Here is a 23852-nt window from a genome sequence, read left to right as displayed (position 1 = left end):
CCCAGAAGAAATGGATATATTCATGGAAACCTATAAACTTCCAAGACTGAAACAAGAAGAAATTGAGTACCTGAATGGACAAATATCTAATAATGAGATTGAAGCAGTGATCAAAAACCTCCCAAAAGGTTTTTTGATGGATTTCTTGGAGAATTATACCAAATACTCAAAGAAAAAATAATACCTATTTTCCTGAAGCTGTTTAAAAAAATAGAATCAGAAGGAAAACTTCCAGACTCTGTCTAGAAAGCCAGCATTACCTTGATCCCCTAACCAGGGCAAAGACCCCATCAGGAAGGAGAATTACAGACCAATATCCTTGATGAACACGGATGCAAAAATTCTACCAATATACTAGCCAATATGATCCAACAGTAGATTACAAGGATTACTCACCACAACCACGTGGGGTTTATTCCTAGGCTGCAAGTTTGATTCAACATTCACAAGTCAATCAACGTGATAGTACAAATCAATTAAGAGAGAGAGAGAGAAGAACCATCTGGTCCTCTCAATTGATGCAGAAAAAGCATTTGACAAGATACAGCACCCATTCCTGATTAAGATGATTCAAAGTATAAGGATAGGGGGAATATTCCTTAACTTCATAAAATCTATCTAGGAAGAAATCACAGTGCATATCATTCACAATGGAAAAAAGATGACAGCCCTTTCTTTGAGATCAGGAACACGACAAGGATGACCACTCTCAACACAGTACTGGAAATCCTAGCAACAGCAATCAGAAAACAAAAAGAAATAAAAGGTATTCAAATTGTCAATGAATAACTCAAACTCTCTCTCTATTCAGATGACATGATACTTCATATGGAAAACCCAAAAACTCCACCCCCAAACTACTTGAACTTATACAACAATTTAGTAATGTGGCAGGATACAAAACCAATGCACAGAAATCAGTTGCTTTCTTATACACTAACAATGAAAGTATAGAATGAGGAATTAAAGAATTGATTCCATTTACATACATAGCATACATTCTTAATACATAGCATTAAGAACCATAAGATACCTTGGAATAAACATAACCAAAGAGATAAAAGATCTGTCCTCGAGGAAATACAGAACACTCATGAAAGAAATTGAAGAAAACACAAAAAGATGGAAAAGCATTCCCGACCATGGATTGGAAGAATAAACATTGTTAAAATGTGTATACCGCCCAGAGCAATCTATACTTTCAATGCCATCCCAATCAAAATTGCACCAGCATTTTTCAAAGTGCTGGAACAAACAATCCTAAAATTTGTATGGAACCAGAAAAGACCCTGAATTGCTAAGGAAATGTTGAAAAAGAAAAACAAAACTGGAGCATCAGCTTGCCTCATTTCAAGCTTTATTATAAAGCTGTGATCACCAAGATAGCATAATACTGGCACAAAAACAGACACATAGACCAGTGGAACAGAGTAGAGAGCCCAGATATGGACCCACAGCTCTATGGTCAACTAATCTTCAACAAAGCAGGAAAAAAATATACAATGAAAAAAAGACAGTCTCTTCAATAAATGGTGCTGGGAAAATTGGACAGCTATGTATAGAAGAATGAAATTAGAACATTTTCTTACACCATACACAAAGATAAACTCAAAATGGATAAAAGACCTCAAAGTGAAGCAGGAAGTCTATCAAAATCCTAGAGGACAATATAGGCAGTAACCTCTTTGACATCAGCCACAGCAACTTCTTTCAAGACAGGTTTCCAAAGGCAAAGGGAACAAAAGTGAAAATAAACTTTTGGGACTTCAGCAAGATCAAAAGTTTCTGCACGGCAAAGGAAACAGTCAAGATACTTGCAAATGACACTTCAGACAAAGGGCTGATAGCCAAGATCTGTAAAGAACTCCTCAAACTCAACACTCAAAAAAACAAAAAAACCACTCAAAAAATGTGCAGAAGACATGAAGAGACACTTCTCCAAAGAAGACATGAATGGCTAAGAGACACATGAAAAAATATCCATCATCATTAGCCATCAGGGAGATTCAAATAAAAAACACACATTGAGATTCCACCTTATACCAGTTAGAATGGCCAAAATCATCAAGACAGTAAACAACAACTGTTGGAGAGGATGTGGAGAAAGGGGAACCCCTTACACTGTTGGTGGGAATGCAAGTTGGTATAGCCACTTTGGAAAACAGTGTAGAGATTCCCTAAGAAATTAAAAATAGAGCTAACCTACAACCCTGCAATTGCCCTGCTGGGTATTCACCCCAAAGATACAGATGTAGTGAAAAGAAGGGCCGTATGTTCCCCAATGTTCATAGCAGCCATTGTTGCAATCATCAAATTGTGGAAAGAGCCAAGACACCCTTCTACAAGTGAATGAATAAAGAAGATGTGGTCCATATATACTATGGAAAATTATGCCTCTGTAAGAAAGGACAAACACCCAACATTTGTATCAACATGGACAGGACTAGAGGAGATTATGCTCAGTGAAATAAGTCAAGCAAAGAGAGTCAATTATCATATGGTTTCACTTGTGGAGCATAAGGAATAACATGGAGGAAATTAGGAAAAGAAAGCAAAAGGGAATTGGGAGAAACTGGAAGGGGAGAAGAACCATGAGAGACTGTGGACTCTGACAAACAATCTGAGGGTTTTGAAGACATAGAGGTGGGAGGTTGGGTGAGCCTGGTGGTGGGTATTATGGGGGGCACGTATTGCGTGGAGCACTGGATGTAGTACATAAACAATGAATCTTGGAACACTGGAAAAAAATTTTAAAAAAGTAAGTAAATAAAATCTGTGAAAATAAAAAAAAAAGAGAGATAAAAAATAGAAGTTATAAGCTTTTGGAAGAATGTAGGTCTTTAAGACATTTTTTTTTTTAAGATTTTATTTATCTATTTGACAGACAGATCACAAGTAGGCAGAGAGGCAGGCAGAGAGAGAGAGAGGAGGAAGCAGGCTCCCTGCTGAGCAGAGAGCCTGATGTGGGGCTCAATCCCAGGACTCTGGGATCATGACCTAAGCTGAAGGCAGAGGCTTTAACCCACTGAGCCACCCAGGCACCCCAAGACTTTTAATGAAAAACAGCCACCACTAACATGTCTTTCGTAACCTGTGTTCCAGAGGCAATAGAGTTCATGACTTTTAGCTGCATCCTTGGAAATCTACCTCAACATATCTAAATAGTATGCTTATGTATCACTTTTCTTTTTTCTTTCTTTCTTTCTTTCTTTCTTTCTCTCTCTCTTTTTAAAATATTTTTTTATTTATTTATTTGAGAGAAAGAGAGACAGTGAAGGGGTGGGTCAGAGGAACAGTGAGAAGCCGACTCCAAGTTGAGCCTGGAGGCCAACTTGTTGCTGGATTCTAGGACCCTGAGATCAGGCCCTGAGTGAAAGTTAAATGCTAACCAACTGATCCACCCAGGTATCCCTTTCTTTCTCTGACTTACTTTTTTTTTTCAAATTAGACTTTTTCTACTGACTTCCTATAATGGAAGATAAGAATTAAGCTCTCTACCACACATATACACATAACCAACATCCCTCATTACATATCACTCATCACATAAAATATGACTCACAGCTAATCTGTTGTTGTATGAAAATTGCATGTATTCTCTTGTGTACATTTGCTTGTACTACAAAAAGAAATAACTTAATAGTTTTCTTCTATACAGTCATCATTAAATACTGGTATATCACATGTAATTTACACATATTTATGCACAGATTTTTGCATATGCATAACAGATAAAAGTGCTTAGTGAATTTGCTGAGAGAAGAAAACATTTCGTTTTGATGAGCCCTAGAATGGATTCCAGAAGTCCGCACTGTAGTCAGACTTCTGCCACTTAGTAGTGGTGAAAACTTGGGTGTCATTTTACTTCTCCAGACCTCTGATTCTTCATCTGTAAAATGAAGATACTAGTGTATACTTGCTAAAGTTTTCTGATCTAATTCTAATTTAAAAATACGATATCAGGGGCGCCTGGGTGGCTCAGTGGGTTAAAGCCTCTGCCTTCAGCTCAGGTCATGATCCCGGGGTCCTGGGTTCGAGTCCCACATTGGGCTCTCTGCTCAGCAGGGAGCCTGCTTCCTCCTCTCTCTCTCTGCCTGCCTCTCTGCCTACTTGTGATCTCTGTCTGTCAAATAAATAAATAAAATCTTTAAAAAATACGATATCAAATGAAATTATAGTGCATTTGATTATGTTATCTTATATACTTGTACTGGATTTATTTATTTTTATTTGTTTTGGCTTGCACTGGATTTAAAATTGTTAGAGAAACTCAATGACACTAATTTTTTTTCATATTGTCCAATTCTGCAATAAGGCAAATATGATTCTTCCTGTGAGTCAGATCCTTTCTATGCAGTGACTGCTTTATTTTTACATTCTAAGAGCATAGAAGAATGTTACTAAACTTTATTTAAAAAAAGAAAAAACTACCAACTTTAACGTACATCCATTTACTCACCCAAAGTCATTGTTAATATGCTGATTCTAATTTGGTAGATCCGAGGAAAAGCCTGAATGACTGCTTTTCTAAAAAGTTTTGCAAACATCACTTAGAGCAGGAAGAGTCTAGCACTTAGTTTCACCTGGAGACACTGAGAGTAAATCTATAGTTATTACCACTGGCAAGCAGGCCATAATTCTCTGATACACAGCTTGAGTTATCTATAAGGCTGTTGAATCAATATATTGAGAAATCATCGATGACATTTCTGTAGAATTCAGTTGATTATTTAAGAGTAGTATCTCTCAAAACAATGCTGATTATTCTACAGATAGGTCCTTTAAAAAAAAAGATTTTATTAATTTATTGGACAGACAGCGAGAGAGGGAACACAAGCAGGGGGAGTTGGAGAGGGAGAAGCAGGTTCCCCACTGAGCAGGAAGCCTGATGCAGGGCTAGATCCCAGGACCTTGGGATCATGACCTGAGCTAAAGACAGACACTTAATGAATGAGCCACCCAGACACCCCTGGATACATTCTTAATAGGACTTCAAGCTTTTAAGAAAGATGGAAAAGTATGAGTAGTACTTTAAATGCTGTATTTCAGTACCGTATGATATCCATTTATTAAAAAAGTGTAGCTTTATTGAGAACTTTACTTTTTACCTAAGCAACTTTGCTTTTTATATCATAGAGCTGTGAGTTCATTGCAAATTTTGTCTAAATTACTTGCAAAGCCTTTTAAGGTAATGTTATTGCATTCTTTTATGTAAAAAATGCAATATTTTAATTCCTCTTCAAGTTTAACCAGAAAAGCTATAGAAGAAATATACTGAACATTAACACTTGATCACAAAATCTGATTGCAAAGCTTGCTATATCTAGGAAGAATTCCCAAGAAACACATTCTTCTACAATTAACACCATCCCAAAGAAGTGACCTCAAACACCCAAAAAGCAAACAAACAGGGATAGAATCCTGGAGATTTTAGAACACAGCTCAGACTCCTGGATTATAGTCTGCTTTGAACAATATGCTCTGACAGCACTTCATCAGAAAGCACTGGGTTGAATCAGTAACACTTCATTCCGTAGTTTATCAGGAAAGACCATGAAATACCATACTTTACTTTCTTTCTTTTTTAAATTCAGTACACCTAGTTCTAAGGCCACGTCCATAAATCATTGTCTTTGACCTCTGCAACCTCATTTCACTACACCAGAGGGGGGAAAAAGGCCTATACTATTTCCTCAAGAAATCAAGAAAATCAAAGTCAATTTCCTTTTGAACTTTCCCTCTAAGGTATCAAGGAGAAGTAATCATCTTCTTACAAATCCTCCTACCACCTTCCTTTTAATGCTTACTAGAGACCTGAACAAACCTCTATTTGACACCCCAAATGTGTCTTCTTGTACAGAATTTAGCGGACAGTCCAACCTTCAGAAAATGTTCCTTATTAAATCAACAAAAAAAATGTGTCCTTCCCAAAAAATGTCACAAACAGCCTCTGTTATTCCCTAAAGTTTCTTGTTGTGAAGAAAGAGAAAGCAATTTATTTTTTGGTTTATTAGCTAATTTAACAAACACATACTGAGTGCTTACTTTTCATCAGATACCCTGCCAACCCTGAAGATAAAGGGATGAAGAAGAGAGACACAGTTTCTGACCCGTTCTTAACTTCTGATCCCACAGTGTAACAGTGCTCAAGTCCAGACTTCAATCTGAGTGCCCAATGGCTTGGCCTTCAACTTCTTTATACACTGACACCGAAAAGTGTTTTTAATTGTTTTTAATTCTTTGAATCCTAATATTTGTGAGAGCCAGAATGAACTATGGATCCTTGTAAAGTTACCCCCTCCCCCATAAGAAAAAAAATTCTGACTCAGTTCATCTGTAGTTATGATAAGGCTTCTGTCTTTTTGAAGGTCTGAAGAGGAGAGTTTCCATACAGAAGATATACATGTAATCATGAGGTGTTTTCTCCATGTATTGTTTGTATACTCACTTAGGTACTAAAAAATGGATTGTGGAAGTTAAAGCAAGAATATGATTTATAAAATGACTTAACTAAAATTGTTGATAGTCCTAAATTAAAATATTGATGTGCCTTTCTTTTCTTTCCTGTTGATATGCTTTTCTAGGTGTGAAATTTATTGCTGAGAATTTTAGGAATTAGACATACCATTAGTTAATACCATTGTATTCTTCTCTCCACTGAGTAAGTAGAGTGCCATTTTGAAAATAGTTCCTTCATGGTTTGATCTAAACTTGTATGTTTAACCATAGGAGAAAAAATGTTTATCCAAAGCTAGAAGTCTCGGCATATTATTGGTGATCAGAAGGTTTTCTGGGTACTAAGAAGGTTGTTTTTGTTTGTTTGTTTGTTTAATTTTAGAAAAGTGTAAAAGTGATATGCTGGCAGTTTCATATTGCTTTCTGAATAGTTGCAGGGAAAATTGAGGCTTGTAGCCAGCATGAAGAATGTTAGTATAACTAGCTTTGATTCTCGTCGTTGTGTTACTTTAAAATTCCTTAAAAAACCTTCAAGAACTTTGATCTCAAAGCTTATTAAAATAAGTTCCTGAATAATGAGACAAAAAAATTGATTGCAGATTACTTGCTACCTCATCCATTCTTTAGATTAATAAACAAATGTAGATAAAATATTATGTAAAATATATCAGGAAAATAGTTCTCTAATGCTGCAAGTAAGCAGTTTAAATTACCAGGTTAAATAAAATTGTCTTTTGATTTTCCTTTAGTATTTCTAGTCAGAATTAGGTAGACCTTTTGTCTAATGTCCAAAATTATCTAGACAATGCAGAATTTTATATAATTATTGACAATTTTTGTTAAAGTTCAATTTTTAAAACAAACATAATATATCAGAAGAGTAGGCTTTCTACCATAAAAATGCCATGGAATAGATATTTAATTTTTATTGTTGCTAAAATCATTTCTTCAAGGAGTTGTATCTAGTTTTATTAGATTTTTAATCTAAATATATTTGACAAACTTTCTTATTTAATATATCAAAACCATTTGAAATGTACTGAAGCATATTGTCTGTCAAAATAAAACTGTTAAACAGATTGAAGATAGTGGTTAAGAAGTGAACTCTGATTTAGGTCAGACAAATTTGGCTCCAGATTTCAGCTCTGATTCTTCAAACATGACCTTGGATATGTTACTTAATCTCTCATGATTCTTGTCATTCTCCTATGAAAACGGAGTTATATCTCATGAAATTTTCCCAAAGGCTAACATCAATAAAGTATAGATCTCATTATATTGTTTTTTAAACAGAGGCTTAACTGGCTCACATTAATCATTATTTAGAAATAAGCACATGTTCAGAGAAGCCCAGTTTGTGATAAATTCAAGGAAATATAGGCAAAGTAGTGTTGAGAGGTTTATTCTATTCAGCCAAAAAGGTCTACTCTGCTGAGTACACCGAAGTCAATGACACTTGAACTTGGAAGGTGTTTGCTTTAGAAGAGTGTAATTTGATTTTTTTTTTTTAATTACAGTTTTCCCCAATACTTCCAAATGATTTTTATTTCCTTTCCTAGGCTGATAGAGTTTATTGATTTTGACCCTTAGAGCTTTCTCTCCAGAATCTTTAATTTAACCTTCTAGGTATTTTCTGCTTTAAAATCTCTTTCAGGCTTCAGAATTTTCTGGGGAAAAACTAAGAAGTTTATAGATGGCTACTAAGAGGGTTTAAAAAGACTGCATGAATTGAAGGCATATGCTTCCTGATGGAATTGAAATTTGAAGGGGATTTAAAAACTTGAAAGAGATCTGTAAAGTTGATGTGCTATTGGCTACCACTTAGGGTGACATGGTATTATAATATTCTATTAAAAATTGCCCAAGAATTGCAATTCTAGTAAAGACTATGTGTTTTCAATGAGATGGTCACATTTTTGAACAAAATCTTAAAGGAAACCTATTCTATTACAAATCTCAAGCAAGGCAAATGATTTTATTTTTTATTTTTTTAAAGATTTTATTTATTTATTCATGAGAGACAGAGAGAGATAGAGGCAGAGGGAGAAGCAGGCCCCGCACTGAGCAGGGAGACCGACGTGGGCCTACATCCCAGGACCCCAGGATCATGTCCTGAGACAAAGGCAGATGCTGAACCATCAGAGCCACCCAGGCTCCCCTTTTTAAATTTTTTTAAAAATTTTATTTATTTATTTGAGAGAGAGAAAAAGGGAGAGAGAGAGAGAGCATGAGCAGGGGGGAGAGGGAGAAGCAGGCTCCGCACTGAGCAGGGAGCCCCATGCAAGACTCATCCCAGGATCCCAGGATCACGACCTGAGCTGACAGCAGATGTTTAACTGACTGAGTGACTCAGGCATCCAGGGAAATACTTTTAAAATATGGAGTTTCTGGGGCACCTGAGTGGCTCAGTGGGCTAAACCTCTGCCTTCGGTTGAGGACACGATCTCAGGGTCCAGGATCGAACCCTGCAATGGGCTCCCTACTTGATGGAGGGCCTGCTTCCCCCCACTCTCTCTCTACCTGCCTCTCTGCCTTACTTGTGATCTCTCTCTCTCCCTCTCTCTGTTAAATAAATAAATAAATAAATAAATAAAACATAAAAAAAAATGGAGTTTCCAAATGTGAAATTGACTAAACAGGGGAAAGGTTTTATTGTTTGTTTATTTATTATCTATGTATTTATAGATTTTATATATTCATTTGAGAGAGAGAGTGCCCACAGAGGGAGAGAGAGAAGCAGCCTCCTAGCTGAGCAGGGACCCCAATGTAGGCTCCATTTCAGGACCCGGAAATCATGACCTGAGCAAAATGCAGAGACTTAATCATCTGCGCTACTCAAGAGCCTCAGGAAAGGTATAATTTAGTAAGAATCTTACTGAAATTTAAGGAGTGTCAAATAATGATCCATGCTAATATTACTTGAAAGCAAGATCTTAATGTCTCGGTGCTACTTAAGTATTCACTCTATCCTGGCTGACAGGGGATAAACTGAATTGCAAATCTGCCCAAAACAGAGATTGATACAAAAGAACTTGACACGAGGAAATAGAATGTGTTCAGAAAATCTCATGGGAGTAGCTGAGTGGCTCAGTAGGATAAGCATCTGACTCTTGATTACAACTTAGGTCATAATCTCAGGGCCACGATTCTCTCTCCCTCTCCCTCTGCTGCTGCTCCCAGTCCTGCTCATGCATGCTCTCACTCCCTCTCTCTCTCTAATAGAAAAAAAGTTCTCATGAAGAGCAGTGAATTGAATTACATCTTGGAACTTTCATCTCAGAGCTCATAAAATGAAAAATGTACATTTAGTTTTTTCTTAGCTCACCTAGAGACGTACAATATAAACAGTTCGAACAGTAGAACATTTCATTGGTTCTATTTTATCAAACTGGAAATAAAACAGTGCTTTAGTAAGATTATTGTAAAAATTCTTCAAGGATTTTGCTAAGAGAACTGAAAAAAAATCATAGAACTCCCCAAATTATTAACTGTATTATACTATATTAACTATAATTAACATATTGAAAGGTGACTTGGTAAATAGTTGAAGTTTCCCTTTCAAACCTAAGAATACCATGTCCTATGGCAAAGAGAGTAATTCTAAGTGTCAGTATTTTTTAAAAGGCTTTATTTATTTATTTGAAAGAGAGAGAGAGAGAGAGAGCAGGGGGAAGGACAGAAGGAGAGAGAAGTAGACTCTCCAATGAGCAGGGAGCCCTAATACATGTAGTTCAATCTCAGGATGGTGAGGGCAGATGCTTAATGGACTGAACCACCCAGACATCCCACAAAGAGATTAATCCTATGCTTAAGGATAAATAGAAAATTTCTTCTATCATGTAAAATCAAACCTTCAAAATATCAATATGCGCAATCAGTAATGTATTTGCCAAATAAAATGAGAAAAAGACTATTCAGAGAAGATAACTAAATCCAAACTCACTGAAATATATTAAAAAATATACAAGAGATATAGTATATAACAATAAAATTAAAGGATAAAAATGTAGAGATGTCAAAAAAGAATGAAATATGGCTCATTGGTAGAACAAAAGCAGTCGATAGGAAAAGATATTGAGATTAACCCAATGTTGGAATTAGAAAGCAAAAACTTAAAACACACATTTTAAGTAAATTCAAGAATTTAAAAACAATAATAATCATAATCATAAGATACATGGCATTAATTTAAGAATCAACAAAAATAAATAAATTGAAAAAAAATCTTGAAAATAAACACACACACACACACACACACACACATGTTATGATCTGTATGTTTATGCCCCACCAAAATTCATTTGTTGAAATCCAAATCTTAATCCTCAGGGTGATGTTATTAGGAGGGTGAGGCTTTTAGGGATATCATACTTATTTGTGAAATAATGAATACTTCCCACCTTCCCCCCAAGGTAAGGAAAAAACTGTTTGCTCTCATCAATTATATTAAGTATTGCCTTGGATGTACTAGCATCCGGTAACAAATAAAAATAAATGGGAGAGTGGGCACCTGGGTGGATCGGTGGGTTAAACCTCTGCCTTCAGCTCAAGTCATGATCTCAGGGTCCTGGGATCCAGTCCCCAGTAGAGTTCTCTGCTCAGCAGGGAGCCAGCTCCCCTTGTGATCTATTTGTGATCTCTCTCTCTGTCAAATAAATAAATAAAATCTTTAAAAAAATAAAAGTAAATAAATGGGAAAGATATAACATGTACATTGGTTGGAATATAAAAGTGTTCCTTTTTTCTCAAAATTCATGTATAAATGAACTATAACCCCAATTAATTTTTCCAATGTGTTTTCTTTTGGGAATTGGATAGTGTGTCCTAAAATTTATATGGAAATAAAACTAGTCAAAACATTCTTTTAATAGAAGAACAAATCTAGAAGGCTTATACTACTTGATTTCAAGACTTTATATAAAGCTACAGTAATCGAGAGAGTGTGGGAGTATGGAATTGACATAAAGATAGATATAGATTAATGAAATAAAATAGAGAATCCAGAAATAGACACACATAGTCAAATGATTTGGCAAAGACATCAAAGTAATTTGATTGAGAATGGACAGGCTTTTCTACAAATAGTGCTGAAGCAATTAGCTAAATAAATTAAAGAAAGTGAACCTCAACATCTATCTTATATTACATAATAAAAATTAATTCTAGGTAAATCATTAGCGAACCCTAGAACCCCCTTTGGAAATGTATGTTAACTTTTACATATATCTTGATCTTGAGCTTTGCAAATTCATGCTTTTTCTTTTTTATATATTTCTTAATTTTGGAAATAAGCCAAACAACAACAAGAACACCTTGTATCCAAGCAAAGGATAAATAACTTACTTAACATCAGTCAGACACTGTCAGACCCTGAAGCTAAGATTGATAAAAATTTCCTTCATGCTAGATGTAGCTCCAATAAAACAAGACTCTTAGATACATACCCTATTTCAAGCTGATATATTTTGTCTATGACCAAAACACATAAGATGATTCAACCTTTTGAAGACAGTAAATGTGACTATCCCAGGAGAGCAAGTTACAAATACAGCAGTGAGGCAAGAGGTTCTTTTCATCTCTCTCTTTTCTAAAAGAAAATGTTTTAAATATTTGTGTTTGAAATCTGGACAGTTTTTGTCTCTACACTGTTTTCAACATTGCTGCACTGTTTGATGACAGAGTCAAGATATTATTAATGTTTTTTCAACTCTATTTTATTTAATATTTTAAAACAAAAACATATTGAAGTCCCACCCGAGATGATAGTTTAATTGCAAAAATATGGGCAGGTGGTGGTGCCAGAGGAGAGTTCTCTAAGAAAGAATTTAAAAGCTTTCAACAAAATGAGTTATCAAAATAGAACTTTGGCTAGAGCACTTGGTATCTTCATCTCCATCTGTGAGCATGAAAATGTCTGGTTACCCTGGTGCCTAGCTTAGTTAAGTAAAGGAATACAAAACTGGTAAACCAAATAAACTCAGAAGCTTGGAAAGCAAAAGCAAAGAGAATGAAATAATTATAGAGAAATCAAGGCCTCGTTTCCAATGCCAACAAAGACAAAAAATTACAAAATGAAAGAAATGTGAGAAATGTTGACAAAATAATTAAAAAAAATTAAACTGGAGCTTATCTTCTCCTCCACACATAGTTGTTTTTTGTAAAATGAGCAGTGGATGTGAGATGATTGCATACAGTGAGGGGGGAAAAGACACTAAGCAGAAGGGTTGCTCCCAGTGGAATTATACAAGCAAGAAATTGTGGAAACACTGGTTTTGTAAATGCTTAAAAATATTTTGCTAATTTGCTTTCTCATTCTTTTCCCATCTCTACTGCCTCCCATTCCACCTCTCATAAAAAACATCTTTATCAGCTTTTGTTTTCATTATGTACAGCAAAAGCTGGGAAGAATAGTAGGAATGATTATGTGAATGAAAAAAAGAAATGGTCTCTATTTTGACTAAATGTGACATCACTTTCCATATTCCACTGAGTATGATTCAGAAGGCAGAGGAAGAAAGGGGAGGGATGAGACTTAATTGAAATATAAAATGAAGAAAGGATATAACTTGTGTAGTTTCTGTGCAACGAGGATTGAAAGTAGATTAAAAGTAATTATAAAACAGGAAACATTTTATCAAATAAGCCGTTTCTGGTTTTGACCAAGCATCATGAATAGCAACATAGAGCAGAAGTTGCTTTTTATATGTAATGTGATACATTGGCAAATATTAAATATCTAAAGGCATGTCCTTAACTATTATATAGGCTTACTGACATGGAGTTGATATTTTGAGATATATTTCCCACTCTACAACTAACATTGCCTCAGAATTTTCTTACATCCATAAGTTAAATAGTTGTTCTCAACTGAGTCAACTTCTAATTCTAAGAAGTCATAAGCAAAACCTATCTTTTCGATGGCAATTTTTGGAAGTGGTAGTGGTGGTATTTAGTGGAGTTGGGGGTAACTGAACTTGTCTTTGACTCTTCTACTACTTATTAGCATGAACACACCTAGGCCACAGATTCCTTATCTGTTAAAAGAGGAAGCTGGATATGTGAAATGCTATATGAGCCAGGCATGGTCCCAAACACCTAACATACCATGATCAACAAGACAAGCGATGTCTTTATACCAGAAACCTAAATTGTAAATGAATAAGGCAACAAATAAATGAATAAAGTGACTTCATAGTGTGGTATCTGCTGTGGGGAAAATCGAAGACTAAATTTTTAAGAGTGACTAAATGAAGGAGACATTTCCAGGTGGGTGGTTATGGAAGGCCTCAGTGAAGAAGTGACAATCGTCATGTCCCTGCATGATATGATTCAGGCAACTTTGCTTCCAAGGAAGATCTTTTCTGGTAGATGGAACATAATTTACAGAGGCCCTAAGATATACAGTTGTTTCACTGGTAGGAAACAAAAAGAAGGCTGTGGTGGTCAGAGAAAAGTAAGTGAGGTAGAAGGTGGTAGGCTATGTCATGAGGTAGAAATGGCCTCATTGTGTCAGGCCTTGTAGACAGTGAAGGATGCCTTGTTTGCCCCTCCCTACCCATTCTCTACCCTCTTTCACCTGTTCTGTGCATCCAGAATCTTAAGTATAAATTGTCATAGTGGGTTGATTTATTCTCTCCAGTTGTATTTGGTCAATTAGTCACTCTGGAAGGAGATCCAGAAGACAGGAGGAAATTAAGGTTCTTGTATTCATTCACTTCAGCTACTTTCTTACTGCATCAGCTACACTTCATGCGTAAAGCCCCAATCCTTGTGAAGTCAGCCTCACATACAACTACTCTTTGTGGATTCCTGTAATTCCTTTTCTCCACGCCTAGGCTTGATGAAGTCTCTCTCCTGTTTTCATTCCTGGAATGGTGTACTATCCCCTGCTGGTTTACCTGAATTCTGACACCTATAGCAATAATCTCACTATTCAATTATCTTTTTTTAAAAAAAAATTATTTATTTATTTGACAGAGAGAGATAAAGTGGGAGAGAAAATACAAGCAGAGGGAGTGGGAGAGGGAGAAGCAGGCTCCCTGCTGAGCAAGAAGTCTGATGTGGCTTCAATCCCAGGACCCTAAAATGACCCGAGCTGAAGACAGATGCTTAAGGACTGAGCCACCCAGGCCACCCAACAATATTCAATCATCTTTTAAATGCCAAGGTTGAATGAATTCTGTTTCCCACTGAGACCTTATCAGGTACAAACACAGTCAAGTTTCGGTTTTAATTATAAAATGTACATTGTGGGCAAGATGCACAAAATGAGAAAAATATGATTATTTATAATTGAAAAACACAATGCACTGTTGGTTGCACTATGGAAAATGAGCTATCAATATAGCACCTTTTTCTTGATCTCTTGGCTAGTGACCAACAGCGGATGGGCCGGGAGGTTGTATTTGTGGTCTTCAGACACAAATCTGAATATTCCCAATAAATATCTTGACTCTGTTTTTTCAATGTCCTGACCTGAGGAAGCCTAATGACATATGATAATAAAAGTACCACTGACAATAAAAGACAGGTTTCAGACAGTCAAGAAAAGTTTCACTTCCACGGGCTTAAAAATGCAAGATGATAAAGTGAAAAATAATTTGTTGAATTAATTCTGCTCTGATATGTATCCCTTTGCAAACTGTATAAACAGGAAAAAAATTTAAAAAGCATCAATTGTCTGGAATACTAGAAGGCATTTGCAAAATGGACTACTAGAATGCTTGAATTTATTACACCTGAAGTGTTGCTTGCTGCAAAGCATTATTAAATCATCATTTCTTCTCCTAAAGAAAGGGAATATTGAATTTTTTAAGACAAAACATCAGATCTAAGCATACACAGTTCATTTGAGAACTATACAAAGTTTCTCTTGGGACAGCTCAGATCTGCTAGTTTCTTCTGCAGAAGATATAAATAGGAAAATTCTCAGTCTGAGTCTAGGTTTGTACAAACAGTTAAAATGCATGAGCTGTTCTCTGAAACTCTAGCAGTTCCTCCTCAGAAAACTGCTTCTAAAATAATGCATTGTATTTACGCAAGAAAACAGAGGCAGAGGTTTGAACAAGAATCTGATGATTTTGATCAAAGTAGACATCTAGTAATAGGATTATCTGAATAATTAAGATCAAGATTTAACTCTTCCATTAGCATCTGTTTTGTATTTATTTATATTAAACATTTTGTGGATGATTAGTGTGGGGAAAGGGAGGCTTGGTAATTTTCTTTTCAAATTAATTAGTGTAGAGAAGATATATGAAGATAGGAAATTTGTTAACTCTTTACCAAGTTAGAGAATTTAGTCATGGTTTTAAGAAAAGTCAGTCAAATTTACATATTACAAAGGAGAAATTTTAAAAAAATATAGAAAATTAAGCCATACAACATTTTCACCAAAACCAAAAGCCCAAGACCTTTTTCTCTATTTATTTTAAGTAATGCACTTACTTTTTATAAAACACATGGTTTTATTATCAATGAATTCAATGAAGCCATAAGCAAGGCTAATGGAAGGACACGTGAGATTCTGTTATTGACAAATAAAATATTTGTTCTTGGGACGCCTGGGTGGCTCAGTTGGTTAAGCAGCTGCCTTCGGCTCAGGTCATGATCCCAGCGTTCTGGGATCGAGTCCCACATCGGGCTCCTTGCTCGGCAGGGAGCCTGCTTCTCCCTCTGCCTCTGCCTGCCTCTCTGTCTGCCTGTGCTCCCTCTCTCTCTGACAAATAAATAAATAAAATCTTTAAAAAAAAATTTGTTCTTGAAAGTGATAGGTGATGCTGATTACTTGTAAGTAAGGATGCAGGGAATGAAAAAGTTTCATCTTGGTGATTTGGCAGGTCAAGGTTATCTAGATGTACATATTTCAATAAATCACATTGTTTATCCATTCGTCTGTTGAAGGGCATCTTGGTTCTTTCCACAGTTTGGTGACCAAGGCCATTGCTGCTATAAACATTGGGGTACAGATGGCCCTTCTTTTCACTCCATCTGTATCTTTGGGGTAAATACCCAGGAGTGCAATTGCAGGGTCATAGGGAAGTTCTATTTTTAATTTCTTGAGGAATCTCCACACCATTCTCCAAAGTGGCTGCACCAACTTGCATTCCCACCAACAGTGTAAGAAGGTTCCCCTTTCTCCACATCCTCTCCAACACTTGTTGTTTCCTGTCTTGCTAATTTTGGCCATTCTAACTGGTGTAAGGTGATATCTCAATGTGGTTTTAATTTGAATCTCCCTGAGGGCTAGTGATGATGAACATTTTTTCATGTATCTGATAGCCATTTGTATGTCTTCATTGGAGAAGTGTCTGTCCATATCTTCTGCCCATTTTGTGTGTGTTGAGTTTGAGGAGTTCATTATAGATCCTGGATCTCAATCTTTTGTCTGTACTGTCATTTGCAAATATCTTCTCCCATTCCGTGGGAAGATGTGGTCCATATACACTATGGAGTATTATGCCTCCATCAGAAAGGACGAATACCCAACTTTTGTAGCAACATGGATGGGACTGGAAGAGATTACGCTGAGTGAAATAAGTCAAGCAGAGAGAGTCAATTATCATATGGTTTCACTTATTTGTGGAGCATAACAAATAGCATGGAGGACATGGGGAGATAGAGAGGAGAAGGGAATTGGGGGAAATTGGAAGGGGAGGTGAACCATGAGAGACTATGGACTCTGAAAAACAATCTAAGGGTTTTGAAGGGGCGGGGGTAGGAGGTCAGGGTACCAGGTGGTAGGTATTATAGAGGGCACAGATTGCATGGAGCACTGTGTATGGTGCAAAAATAATGAATACTGTTATGCTGAAAATAAAAAAAAATAATAATAAAAATAATAAAAAAAAAAGAATGGCCCAAAAAAAAAAAAAGTCACATTGTTTAGCATACACTATACGAAATGCTAATGAAAGTCATGGAGAATAAGGACAACAAAAACAACAACAAAATACGTCCTTCTTTTTCCCAACAGCTCTGTATATACTAAATTTCCTTGTGTATAAATCTTCCCTCTTTGGGCAATCAGGCAATCTAATCTTTATTCTCAGACTTAATACTTATTTGTTCTTATTGATTCATTGTCTCATTCAAGAATTATATTTATGTGGTATATTCTAAATGCCAGGATGATATGAAGTAATGATATACCAATTTTTTAATGATTTTTAATAGATTATTTATTTATTTGTTAGACAGAGAGAGATCACAAGTAGGCAGAGAGGCAGGCAGAGAGAGAGGGGGAAGCAGGCTCCCTGCTGAGTAGAGAGCCCGACGTGGGGCTCGATCCCAGGACCCTGAGATCATGACCTGAGCTGAAGGCAGAGGCTTAAACCACTGAGCCACCCAGGCGCCCCTGATATACCAATTTTTAATGCAGAGAAATGATTTCCACTTTGAAGAGAGTTAACACTTTTTTTTTTTTAAGATTTTATTTATTCCTTATGCTCCACAGGTAAGGGAAACCATATGATAATTGATTTTCTCTGTTTTGGTGCATAAACGATGAATCTTGGAACACTGAAAAAAAAAATTACCAAAAAATTTTTTAAAAAATTAAAAAAATAATTATTTATTTGACAGAGAAAGAGAGAGCACAAGCAGGAAGAGCTGCAGAGGGAGAGCGAGAAGCAGGTTTCCTGCTGAGCAGAGAACCTAATGCAAGGGCTTGATCCCAGAACTCTGGGATCATGATCTGAGCCAAATGCAGACACTTAACCAACTGAGTCCCCCAAGCACCCCGACACTCTTTAATTATCAACTAATAACATCATAGTAAGAAGCAAAATTTGAAAAAATAGACTTAAAAGCAAAATAGAAATCAACTGCTATTTCGCACTTACATCAGATTTTCAGTTATTTTTGGTTAGGAATGGAGAAAATGAGACACTTAACGGAAGTGTTTAAACTAGCATTTGTTAATATTTATTAATATATTTTTACTTACACTTTCATTTTTTTTCTTTTACCAAGGTTAAAGAAAACTATTATAAAACAAATAGTTATGCTGCAATGTTATTATCAGGTGTGACTTCTAAACTTTGTCTTGCCTGGATGGTTTAAGTTAATTTCAGTGCTTCAGAGATAGGGTCTTTAGTTATACAAAAGTTAGAAGTGTATTTTTTCTCAGCAAGAGCAGTGGTATACATACATTTCTTATAGCGAGAGGGATTGTATCGGTTCTTTTCTAGAATGAACTAAAATTGAACGTTTTTCTTTGCCTCTCTATACCCTCTCTAAATTATATCTATTTTTAATATTTATTAATTGACTTCCTATTATCCCCAGACACTATCAGCAACAAAATAACAAAATTAACTTTCTAGCAACTGACATTCCCTAATGACCCACTTTCTAAATAGAATGTTAAAAACAAAAACAAAAACAAAAAACCTCAAAACAAATCTCTGAAGTATAAAGGCAGTGACATTTCTAAAGCATAGACTCCTCTTCACTCTACGGTATGTCATACCCAGGAATCTCATCTTGGTATAGATTTGACTTGATATGGATTAACTGCACTTTAATCTGCTTAGGCTCTGGTTGTTATATCTTCTACCATTCCTTTGATAAAGTTAGATAAGCTTAGGGAACCCATGCTGTCCTTGAGATTGTAAATTAAATAGTTACTAATCAGAAGGAGGAAGAGGAGAGGGAAGGGAAAGAGAAGACAGAGAAGAAAGAAGTTTGTCATTGGTGTTGATTTTAACTAATTCTGGGCCACTGTAGGCCAAAGGTGAGTTCCTGGGAAGATAGAGGGGACTCCATTCTAATAACAGCAGGAGGTAGTGTCCTGTGTATGATGAATGAGACCCCTACTCTTCTGGGTAGGTAGTCCCCTAACTAGAGCAGAACAGGACATTGGATGACTCAGTCCCTTGCCAATTCATCAGAGGCAGCTTCACTCTTGAACCTGGAAGCCCCACCAAACAGAACATTATGTTCTCATGTTTGATCACTGTCTCCTTTATAGTCATAAGGGTTCCATTCCTATTAATATCTGTTGTACGGATATTTTCATAAAAGTAGAAATATTGACTAGCCAAAAAAAGAAAATCAGATTTTTATATGTGATAAATTGCTAGTTATGAATATGTATGTGTATATATATACACATATATTTAATTTTTATGTGACTTATAATAAAATGAATTTTATAATAAAATGAATTTTAAGATATTTATTCTGTAACTACTAGTCAAAAGTACAAAAAGGATGAAAAATTTAAAGATACAATTTTTATTTATTTATTTATTTATTTTAAAGATTTTATTTTAAAGATTTTTATCAGAGGGAGAGGGAGAGAGACAGGCAGAGGGAGAAGCAGGCTCTGCATAACCAGAACACAGAGGATTTTTAGGGCAGTGAAAATATTCTGTATAATTCTATCATGATGACTACATGTCATGCTTTTATTCAAACCCATAGAATGTACACCACCAAGAGTGAATTCTATTATAAACTATGGATGTAGAGTAATTATGATATACCATTCTAGACTCACTAATTGTAACAAAAGTATCACAGTGTTGGGGGATGTTCATAATGAAGGAGTCTAAGGGAGGTACATAAGAAATTTCTGTTCTTTCAGCTCAATTTTGCTGTGAACCTATAAAACAAGATTTTTCAATTAAGACTATTAAGAAAGTAAATAATTCTCCAAAGTTTATCAAAAACTTATGTGGTTTTGTGCATCACTTCAGAGAAAAAGAATTTTTATCAGAGTCATTAAACCAAGAATGCTTTGTAATCTAAAGGGATTTTTGTAGCAACTGTTATAATTTTAAATAGAAAATACTGCTGAAAGCTAAAAACAAAACAAAAAAATAGTAATAATACTAAAGCAGAGGAACCAAAAGCCCCTTACAGTAGAAACATTGTACTATTAATAGCAATGTTCAGTTTACAAAAATTTAGGGCTTTGATAAATCCACTGCTAAGTTGTTTGTGTGAATAACTACTCTGTTTTGAAAACTAACATAAGTCATTTGAAAAGCTCATTCTGTTTACATGAATTGTGGATTTTTTTCCCTGTCATTTTGAGTTGCTGCCGGGAAAAAAATGTGGCTACTAACAAATTCATCATGTAGGAATTTTGAGCCTTGAGCATATTCTGATTTCTCTCTTTCTTGCTTCAATGTTTTGAATATTGGTTTCGGAAACATCCCCTATGCATCACCCATCCTTACATGAAGGCCGTATGTATGTGACATTCCTGCTCTGCTCAACTAGTAGTGGACTCTCTGCCCCTTGAATCAGAACAGGCCCTTTGACCCGATTTGAAAAAAAGAATGCGTGGCAGGCATGGTGTGGCATTCTGAGCCTAGGCCTCTGGAGGCCTTTTGGGCTGTCATTCTCTTGGAATTTTGCCCACTTACCCCTGAGAATAACAGGGACTGGCCAGGTTTAGGGTGAGAGACTACTATGGGCAGAGCTGATCCTTTCCAGCTAAGGTCATCCTAGACCAGCCAGACCCAAATGGTTCATTCTTTGAATGTGTCAAAATCAGCCAAGTAGGACCTAGATAGATAGATAGATAGAACTTTTCAAAGACTCACTCTCTTGAGAAAGGGTAGGATCATCAAAGTTTTAAAACTCTAAGTTACAAGTTGTTTACACAGAAATAGTTAACAGATAAAGAGTCTCAAATAAACTGCTGACTTTGATGCAATTAAGTCTCCCATTTTTATATAACAAATAGTTGTTAAAATCCACCAGTGCCCAGCATTCTGCAAGGTACTCTAGAGGAAATAAATATTGTGTGAGGATAAGCCTCTGACCCAAATTAACATAATTCTTCAAGGAGGACAATACTGAATGGCTTAGGTATGCTTCGATATTTACACAGGACTTCAGATTTCTCTGATCCATGACTACTCCCTCATTGTGAATCTAGGAATGCCACCAAGACTTTCTGACTTCCATTGATCTTTAGAAATATGCACATTAAAATAATCTTTTCATGGAAGGAGAATCTAAGAAAACAATGTATATCCTTAGATTAAGACTAAGCTGAAATAATTGAACTAATTGATAAATATAACTGAAGTTTCTTTTAAGGGTATTGATCTGAAGCAAAAATCTATTAAAATTACCTTGTATTAAATGTGAAAAAAATAAGGAAAATTATTATAGTTTATTTCATTATTCAAAAACTTTAATCTTTATGTTACCATTGTTTGAATGTTAAGTATGACACCTTTCTTTTGATCACCCTTGTACCAAGAACTATAGTTCTCAGCATTAAGAGAATGCTGGGGTTTTTTTTCCAGGAAACATCTTTCATGCAGTCAGACTTCCTAGATAAACCCCCCTGTCTGCCTACACGGATGCAAAGAAACCCACATTACAAGACTCTGGATCATTCTATGTCATACTCAGTAGAAATAGAGACCTTCCAACCACCTTAAAAGCAAAAGAGTTAGTCTTCCAAAAACCCTAACCTGCCCCACTAGGAAGTATCTATGATAGAAACTGCCTACATTAAGTTGTTCTACTTTCAGCTAGTGAGAAGAGGGCAAGGGGGATAACACAAGGTTAGGAAGAAGGCGGTGTGCATGTGTCTGTGTCATGGAGTGTAGACAACAGGGCTGGGAATAGAAAATCTTCAGGTTAGTCCAGCTCTCATTTTTACCCACTGCAGAGCAAACGAGAGAACGTCTCTAGTCCTCAATGTGCCCAGTTTTATGGGATTTCTATAAGAACACATGTCACAAAACCTAAAAGTTTCTTAATATTCATATTTCAAAAAGAATAGAATATAAGAATATAAGCTCTTCTGAAGTAGATTCTTAAATTTATGTACACCCATCACCCAAATCACAAAATGTCGCACACAATACTGCAGAGTTTAAACTAATTAACCAGAAACCTATTCCAAGTGAAATTTTTTTGTCTGTTTTCTTTAAAGTTGAATATCAAGTGCACCTCTTAAACACACATACACACTCATGTATCTTGGTATATAACCAATCAGGCACAGGTGTTTGTTCCAAGGCCTAAGTTTAATCACACAAATGAATTGATTTTTTTTCTTCTCGTGTGTGTGTGTGTGTGTGTGTGTGTCTAGTTTTTAACAATGAAACTCTCACTTTCTTCAATATGCATTAAAACAGTCCAGATCACTCCTTTTTATATCTTGGTCATGTTACCATAGATCACCTCTTCAACATTTAAAGGATAGAAAATTTTGAGAAAGCATGAAAGTTTTTGATGCAGTCGTTGAAGGGGGACAAGTAGGAAACACGGCCAGGAGAAGGGACATGTATACAATTTTGAAGAGATCTTTGGAAAATTTTGCATATTCTTGGAATTAGAAAATATATTTATTTCTTACTTCTGGTTGACTACTATGGTTATTTAAATGTATACATAACTTTGTTTCTTCCAAATTATTCAGAATATCTTCTTCCTAATTCTCTTTGTCCTTAGAGTTGCATTAAACTGCATAGTGATTTAAAAAAAAAATCGTGTTAATTAAATGAAAGCTAGGTAAGTGATCAGAAACCTAGTTGTACAGAGTATATTAAACTTGTAGCATCTATTTGAGTGATACTTGCAATTCCTAATAAAAGAGTCACCATGGAATTGTTAAAAATGTATTTTACTGAGTAGATTTTGTTCTGTGTAAAAGCAGGAATTTCGGATCCAATCACTCTATAATTTAAGAGGCACAAGTCTTTAAACCTTGAAATAAGCTCTGTATTATATCTCTGAGAACTGAAGAAGTCAGCAACAGAGTATGTGTCCTAGAATGAACGTCATTTCTCTGGTTTCCAACTTACTTCATTTACGTATAAGGTGCCCTAATAACCAGGGACTCTAAAGCAGAGTATAAAATAGTTATTAATGTAGTCAACTATACATAACTATTTTCTAAAATGACTTCTGTACAGCATATAATTTCTGTGGTTGTAGACATCTCATGTATTATGTGTCTTACATGGGAAAAAACTTCCTGAGTAACATCTGCATTCTGGCATTTTTTGAGGTCTTAACGAGGGCCTTTACAATACAGGGGTGTGGTAAATTGACAGATTTTGTGCATTTTAGTGCTTTTGCACAATGTTTGCTGTGTTCATCACAATATAAGCTTTCAGGTTTAAAATGTGAGCTAACAGTTCATCTTGCTGTGCCAATCAGCACATTAAGCAAGCCTAGCAGAAAAGCCTGCGAGGTAAACAAAAAACCTGCGCGGGGTTTTCTATCGAAAGCAATGGGATATAGGACTTACATAATGATTTGACCTAAAGGTATGAGACTAAGTTAAGAAGTACAAAAAATGTCCTGAATATGTTCATATACTTGCACAATAGATTATGAAAAGGGAAAGAAGGTAATAAAAAAATCAAATCAAGAATATTCTGTTCAACGTTAATGTCAGTGTAGGATTAATT

The sequence above is a fragment of the Neovison vison genome, chromosome 6 (assembly GCF_020171115.1).
Source record: "Neovison vison isolate M4711 chromosome 6, ASM_NN_V1, whole genome shotgun sequence".
Lineage (NCBI taxonomy): Eukaryota > Metazoa > Chordata > Mammalia > Carnivora > Mustelidae > Neogale > Neogale vison.
The sequence above is the reverse complement of the archived record's forward strand: the minus strand, read 5'-3'. Positions refer to the sequence as shown.